This window comes from Pseudorasbora parva, chromosome 14 (genome assembly GCF_024679245.1).
Source record: "Pseudorasbora parva isolate DD20220531a chromosome 14, ASM2467924v1, whole genome shotgun sequence".
NCBI classification, from domain to species: Eukaryota; Metazoa; Chordata; class Actinopteri; order Cypriniformes; family Gobionidae; genus Pseudorasbora; species Pseudorasbora parva.
Window position 1 is genome coordinate 17,726,753 of NC_090185.1, and position 8,727 is coordinate 17,735,479.

The window sequence follows — 8,727 nt, forward strand, 5'->3', positions numbered from 1 at the left end:
CAACAACATATTTGTACTTTTATTACTGTGTGAAAGTCAATTTTGGTGTAAATACATGCTTTAAAATTTTGGCTGCAAAAAATGAATGTTCAATGTGCAAAGAGTATAGACGATTTTCATCGATTAGCAGTTTAAATGTAGAAATTTAAACTAGGAAATATATTTTAAGTACTTATTTTAAATACTCGTGTAATTACAATATGTCAGGTAATGTGTGACTTTTAGTTTGCCCACGAAAAATAAACAAATTGAATATCTAGGCTACGAGAAGAACGAACGAATGATTTTCAGCAAATAGCGATTACATTTTTTTGACATTTAAACTCATAAGCAGCAACCAAATACCACCAAATATTTACATTTAAAGTACTTATTTTAAATACTTGTTCAATATAATGACTGCCTATGTAATGACATTATTGATTCATGAAATGTGTGACTTTTATCATCTTTGTTTTAAAATGCCTGCTGGGATGTCAAAAACCTTGCTGCAAGACTTTTTGCAGCTTACAATGCGGTTTGGATGTCAGCCTTGTGTGACCATTTTTTCTTGTCCCCAGACAGTAAACCCCACAGGAAATTCACTCACGCTCTATTGTGTGCAAAATCCCCCCATAACCCATCTCAGTATACTGCTATATATGTGTAATATGGTCAGAAAGTTTTTTCTCTCTTGCATCTCAGTAAAATGACAGCTTTGAATAAACACCTAAAATAACACCACAGCACAATCTACCTATAAAGTTAAATAATGCTTTTTCTTTCTTCCCCCACACTGGCCTGAAAAAAAAGAAGAAGCACAAGCTGCATATTAAAATGAAATGTAATCATGTATCTAAAATGCTGGCTCTTTAGATAGAGGGGCGCATCAGCAGCCTCCCATCTGCCAGAGCATCTTGTGCTATTTTAGGAAGGAGGTTGGGCACAGCGAACAGCCCCTGGGAGGAAGTGCGTGGTGGTTGCTGTCATCCCCCAGTTCTGTGTTAGTCTATTCCTCAAAACAAAAGCTTTTCCAAGTCATTTTCCATCTTACGTGACAAAAATGACAAGCGGCAGCACCTTGCATGCTATCACGGATCCTTTTACTGGAGTTTTGTGAAGCGTACCTGCTCTCAAGGGAATGTGTCATGCAATCAGAGTTTTGATCTTGAGGGTCTACCTGAATCATGCATATATTTTATTTGTAGATGTATATGATAGAACTATAATGATGTTTATGTCTGTAAACACACACACACACACACACACACACACACACACACACACACACACACACACACACACACACACACACACACACACAAACCTGATTCCAAAAAAGTTGGGACAATGTACAAATTGTGAATAAAACCAGGATGTTTGCAATGATGTGGAAGTGGCATCCCTTCTTCTTTTTATAACAGTCTGCAAACGTCTGGGGAATGAGGAGACAAGTTGCTTAGATTTAGGAATTGGAATGTTGTCCCATTCTTGTCTAAAACAGGCTTCTATTTGGTATTAGGTCTTCTTTGTCACATCTTCCTCTTTATGATGCGCCAAATGTTTTCTAGGGGTGAAAGATCTGGACTGCAGACGGGCCATTTCAGTACCCGGATCCTTCTTCTACGCAGCCATAATGCTGTAATTGATCCAGTATGTGGTCTGGCATTGTCATGTTGGAAAATGCAAGGTCTTCCCTGAAAGAAACGACACCTGGATGGGACCTTATGTTTTAGAACTTGGATATACCTTTTTTAGCTTCATGGTGCCTTTTCAGATGTGTAAGCTGCTCATGCCACATACCCTCATGCAACCCCATACCATCAGAGATGCAGGCTTCTGAACTGAGCGCTGATAACAACTTGGGTTGTCCTTGTCCTCTTTAGTCCGGATTACATGGCGTCCCAGTTTTCCAAAAAGAACTTCAAATTTTGATTCGTCTGACCACAGAACAGTTTTCCACTTTGCCACAATCAATTTTAAATGAGCCTTGGCCCAGAGAAAATGTCTGCGCTTCTGGATCATGTTGAGATATGGCTTCTGTTTTGACCTATAGAGTTTTAGCCGGCAACGGCGAATGGCACAGTGGATTGTGTTCACCGATTACGTTTTCTGGAAGTATTCCTGAGCCCATGTTGTGATTTCCATTACAGTAGCATTCCTGTATGTGATGCAGTGCCGTCTAAGGGCATGAAGATCACGAGTATCCAGTATGGTTTTCTGGCCTTGACCCTTACGCATAGAGATTGTTCCAGATTCTCTGAATCTTTGGATTATATTATGCGCTGTAGATGATGATAAATTCAAACTTTGCTATTTTTTTTTTTGTGAGAAACTCCTTTCTGATTTTGCTCCACTATTTTTCGCCGCAGCATTGGGGGAATTGGTGATCCTCTGCCCATCTTGACTTCTGAGAGTCACTGCCACTCTTAGAGGCTCTTTTTATACCCAATCATGTTTCCAATTGACTTAATAAGTTGCAAATTGGTCCTCCAGTTATCATATTGTTACCTGTCCCAACTTTTTTGGAATGTGTGGCTCTTATGAAATCCAAAATTTCACACTTTCAACATTTGATATGTTATCTATATTCAATTGTGAATAAGTTGTGTGTGTGTGCGCGTGTGTGTGCGGGTGTGTGTGGTCTATAGCATTTGAAAATTGTAAAATGTGCAGTTTTAAGTGGATTTTATAAGATGAAAATGAGAACAACATATATACATGTACATCATGTATAAGAATAGGAGCATGTACAGTTCTTATGTGTGTGCATATTTATTTATATTTATACCCCATACACAATCTTGTTCCTTTTTATATCTGTAAATAGCTGACCTCTAACATAAGCTTGAGAAACATAAGGAGAGAGAGAGAGAGAGAGAGAGAGAGAGAGAGAGAACTAAATGAAGATTCCTTTAATTTGCTGAGCCTATCCGAGTCAAGCGTGTCTTCCTACTCAAACACGCCCACACACACACTTGGCCGCCTACGCATATATGCACACACACATATACATAGGCACCCTGTGACGTGCAAACACATCTCGGTTTGTGTGTGTGCGCGCGTGTGTATAGGGGCCCCCTGCTCAGAGTGGGAGTTGTCATTGCAGGGTAGGGCTGTTGACAGGGTATGCGTGGGCTTGCGGTTTTTAATGGTTAAGCTGACAGTTACTCAGAAAATCCTCTTTCTTCCTCCTTTGGCATTCAACTTCACGCTCACTTTCAGATTTAATTAATTGACTCTAGTTTTAACTCGCAGAAGACAGTTCTGTCTATAATGCTTTGGTAAACTTGTCTGAGAAAGTAAAACAGTAATGAGGTGATGGATTTCATCACCGAGAAACAAATAAAAGTTGTTCACTATGAGTCAGGGAGATTGAAGCTGCAATATTGTTATATGTATTGCATATATATATATGGTAATATTTTAGTATGGGGAACATATATTCACTATTAACTACAACTTTTGCCTCAATAAACTCCTAATTTACTGCGTATTAATAGTTAGTAAGGTAGTTTTTGTAGCATTTAAGACTAAAGGATGTAGAATAAGGTCATGCAGAATAAGGCATTAATATGTGCTTAATAAGTACCGACATCCTAGTAATATGCATGCTAACTAATCAGCACCTAGTTAATAACTGAACCTTAAAATAAAGTGTTACCATATTATATATATATATATATATATATATATATATATATATATATATATATATATATATATATATATACATACATGTTTTGTTAATTGGAGATTGATCTTTGTTTATATATATATATATATATATATATATATATGTGTGTGTGTGTGTGTTTACATTTAGTAAAGAATTCAAATGAAATAAATGTAAATATGAAACGTAATTGTTATATAATACATTTTATTGAGGTTTTTACATTTAGTAAATAATTAAAAAGTATTTAAAATATTCAAACCCTTGAATGCATACCTCTTAATCGACCTGGGATATTATTCACTACTCATTCATTTTTTAAATTTAGACATCAACCTTAGTATTCATCAAACTTTTCATTATAAGCAATTAAAAAATTCTAAAAGAATATCTGTTTTTTGAATTAGTTTTTTTGTTGTTGTAAAAATGTATAGTGTCACTAATGACCTGTGGTGTGTAAGAAAGTATATTTTTGGCAACAATTACTCACTCTAATGAATCTTAAGTGCAATTGACCTTTATTCCACAAGGCAGCAATGTCTGATACACAATGATGAAGTGACGTTTCACTCAGTCACTGCAGGCACAAAACAAAAGAATAGGAAATATCATCAGCAAAACTTGAAATGACTGCAGACCAACTGCTGCACTCAATCAAATATTAGTGTCGCTGTCACTTGATGATGGATCTGGTGGAGAAGCTGTCATCGATCAAAATATAGATTTTGAAGATGGTGGAAATGATGGTTTTGAGAATATGTTTGAGATGGCGAATATAAGCCAGATGCTGAATGTACTAGGAAATGAGCTCTGATGAGGACAGTGATGATGATAAAATCATCTGCTCAAATTGAACCTGGGAAATCCATCCTTGTTAGAGATAGGTCCGGGTCGCTAAAGACCCGAATATGTAATAATGATTGTTGAAACATTCATGCGTTTAAGGGTTAAGAAATATGTTAAGAGTAACTTAAATTGTGTTAATTGGGGATTGATCTTTGTTTACTTTAAGTGCAAAACAACTCTACACAATTCTATATATTTAGACATAAATAATAAATTAAGCGAAATACCTTTAGAATATAAGGTAATAATCCACCTGGATTATGTGACGGCAGCCATATTGCACCAGAACGCCAACCACACACACCAGCTTAATGGTGGAGAGGAGACCGAGTGATGAAGCCTGCGTATGGGGATGATTTGGAGGCCATGATGGACAGAGGCAATGAGCAGATTTGTCCTGGACACCTCTACCAGCAGCAACCTGGTTTTCCCAGGAGGTCTCCCATCCAGGTACTGACCAGGCTCAGCCCTGCTTGGCTATAGGGTGATATGGTCTTGAGCTACAGGGTGATATAGTCTTGGGCTACAGGGTGATATGGCTGCTGGCAATTCAAGTATACATTGCATTTTTAGCGTTGCCTCAAATGTTGCTGTTTACACTAGTTAAAGTCAACTAAGATAACATGTTCAACTTAAAAGTTTAGCATCTAGGACTATTCAGCAAAGACAATCTGTTTATTCAGTTTTGACAGGGTAGGCCTATAGGCCTTCAAGAACTGAGATATGACGTCCCTTAACTGGGATGAATTTGTTTGTACAAACAAAACAAAATACATAAACATAAGCAGTGACGTGTGTCAGATTACCATGGCGATGTCAGCGTTTCTGCAGTGCGTGGATCCTGTATACTGGCAGGATTAGGTGGCGTGCCGTTGGCGTGTTTTAAGATTGTGGATGCCACAAAATAACCCAAAGTGTGAAATGGATTACTGGCTGGAGCTTTAACCACAGATTAGATGACAGCAGTTTACAAGCAGACGCGCCAAAATAAACACACTCGCACATACCGTATACAGACACACATATTTGCCTGGTTATTAGCCCCCTTATATAAACGCAAGAACACCTCCACTGACCTTCAGTGCCCGATTGACAACCGACTGGGGGAGATTGTGTGTGGGCGAGAGTGACAGACAGAGCGAGAGAGATCATGATATCCTCTCTGAACTGTCAATGTCACAACAATGCCCACCGATTTCATGCATCACCTCCATCACTCTCACTTGACACCATGGGGGTTTTGCAAATCTCTAATCCTACATTTTAAACTAACCCATCCCACAATGATTTGATGATTTTCACCTGGCAGACAATACAAGAGGAGTACAATCCCTTAGATTTTCATTGAATGAGTTTCCCAAGACTTATCCAGGAGCCAGGATATCCAAAAGACTAAGGCCAGTAAGTAACCACCTAGCAAAACCCTAGCAACATGATAAAGCTTCTCAGAACACCTTAGCAACTGCATAGCAACCATCCACAACACCTTAGCATTGCGTCATTTCGCAGTGTTGCGTTTTGGAAAAGTAAAAGGCAAAAAATAAAGAAAGAAGTTTTACGTATTTTGTTTAAAAAAAAAAATCATACTGGAAACTATTAAAAAAAAGGTTACGTTTTAGTCACAAAAATATTGAAATAGCCAAAATGTTTTCTTTTTTTTCTTTTTTTATGTGAAAACTCCCTGGTACAGTTTCTTTAAGTAGCCACAAAATTACATTATAATTTTTTTTAGTGCTGTCAAGTCGATTAATTGCAATAAATCGCATTCGCATCTAACATAAGTTTGTAAACATATTATAATTATATATGCACACACACAAGCGAACAATAAATGTGTAATATACACACACAAACTTATATTAGATGCAAATAATCGCGATTAATCGGTTTGAGTGTTGTTGTTTTACTATGAAAACCAACTGTTTGTGGAACATTTAAGTTACGATTAGTTGCAGTACAGCATTTTAAATGCATTCCTGAATAATGCCTATAAAATTATATAAAAACACAGGAAACCAAAATAAAACATTTGGGATACATTGTGAAAATACCTCTGGTACGTGTTTTTCAAAACTACTCATGCGCATTTAACATTTTTACTAGGACCAAACTGCAACACTTGTAGAAAATTTTTTTTAGGTTTGAAAATACCATTATGTTTCTTCAACTTTCAAAATAGAACAAAAATTATGTTGTTTTTTTACCCCCTCCGGAAATGTAAAGGTTTATATTCATCTTACTGTTATTTCTAAAGCCCCCTCAAGACTATTGAAGTGAATTTATCACTTGGAAAACATCAGGACTACCTTCCACAGTTTTGACATTTCAAAGGTTTTATCTCGACATGAAAGCTTCCGCATGCGACGTGAATAATGTGACATTTCTTCATGAACAAAGAAACGAGAAGGGAACAATGGAAATTCTGAGATCTGACAAACAAAGGACTCATTAGACAAGAGCAACATAATTGAAGATAATAAACTCAATCACCCCTTTGAAATGCAGTAAACACATCAGGCGTGATGATTATCATTCGGAGTCTTTGATGTTTGGCCCTTCAGCTTTGAAAAACGGGGCCCATGAGATAGCCCCGCCCACAACTCCGCCCACCACACTGGAGGAAATCCTGACTCAATTCATCAGTCCGAGATAATAAAGCCATAAAGTCAGCACGACTCGGAAAGAACTGAAACCCTGACAGCCATCGATGCAGAAACCTTTTCTTAAATTTGGTGTTTGAACAAATCAACCACAACCCACAATGGCAGCAAAATGTAAATATCTCACTTCATCTCAACAACCATAGTTTAATTAAACATTGTCTCCAATAACAATATCTGCAGTCCAGTTCCATTTTGCATTTCACATACCAATGAGCATGACTCACTTTTCTTGTATTTCAGCTCAGCCTGCATCATAAATTCGTAATTTCTTATAAACCACTGTCTGTTTATATGACGACATCTGTGGCCTCCGTCTATTCCGTGCATTTTACTGTAATTGTATCATGTTCATACAGCCATTATTTGTTTTCCAAGCATAACAATTCTCTTTAGAGGTCAGAGGTCATTCAGTGACCTCTCATAAGGACATGTTTGGACTTAACTTTTTACACCAGCCACATGACTTCCCTAGTTTCCCAATAATTCCTTTCCTTTTGTCTGGATCTTCGCTTTCGGAATTTCAGAATAGGCGGTGACTGCCCACACTCGGCTGCCGCGTGGGAACAGTGTTTAAGGGCCGCTGAAATTTTCACACAGAAAGCCACACTATTCTCTGGATCACAGTCTTCGTTGGGGGTTAGAAACCTGCAGATATTTTTCAGAGAGAAATGATGATTCAAATTAATTGTGAAAGGCCAACGTACACTGCACCAATGCGGACAATAACCAGATTAAATGAAATGATGCCACTTCTCAGACATGCCATGGGCCACAATAAATTTCAGCGGCTCACCCCTTCCTTCACCTGTGGGTGACACAGGACAAAGATGTTGTCATCTGAGACAGCAGAGAGTAGCTTGCACTCTGTAGTGAAGTTTGTCCGTTTAGGGCTACTGTAGAAACATGATGGTGCACAATGATTACTTCACTGTAAGGAGACCCGCGGTGTATGGAGATAGAAATGGGTCATTCTAAGGTAGTAAAAACATAACGGTACATTATGTAAGGTCTTTATACACCCCTGAAAACATAAGATGTATATTAAATTGCAGTTCTGTCAAAAGATCCTCATAAATATTACACATTGCACCTTTAAGGTGATGTAGTTACATGTTACTACATGTACTTAATAACAGTAGTAACTAACCCTAACCCTATAGTAAGTAAATGTAGTTAATATTACTCAGTACTTATTTGAGGAAGTACAATGTAACCACGTCCCCTAAAAATAAAGTGTAACCAAAATATTGCATTACCATGGGAAATAGCCGAAGAACATGGCATGCGCTATAGTATTGCTTGGTAGTGTAGAAAAAAAATCAGAATTAAAAATAATTCTAGCATTCAGAAAGTAAGCCAGATAATCGCTACTAAACTCTTGATTTTTTTGCCCCAATTTCCTGCAAGACTTAATTGAACTAAATTAAGAAGCAACAAACAAAAACAGCCAACATGAAAAAACAAATAAACAAAAACAGGCAACATGAAAAAACAAATAAACAAAAACAGCCAACATGAAAAAACAAATAAACAAAAACAGGCAACATGAAAAAACAAAAACAA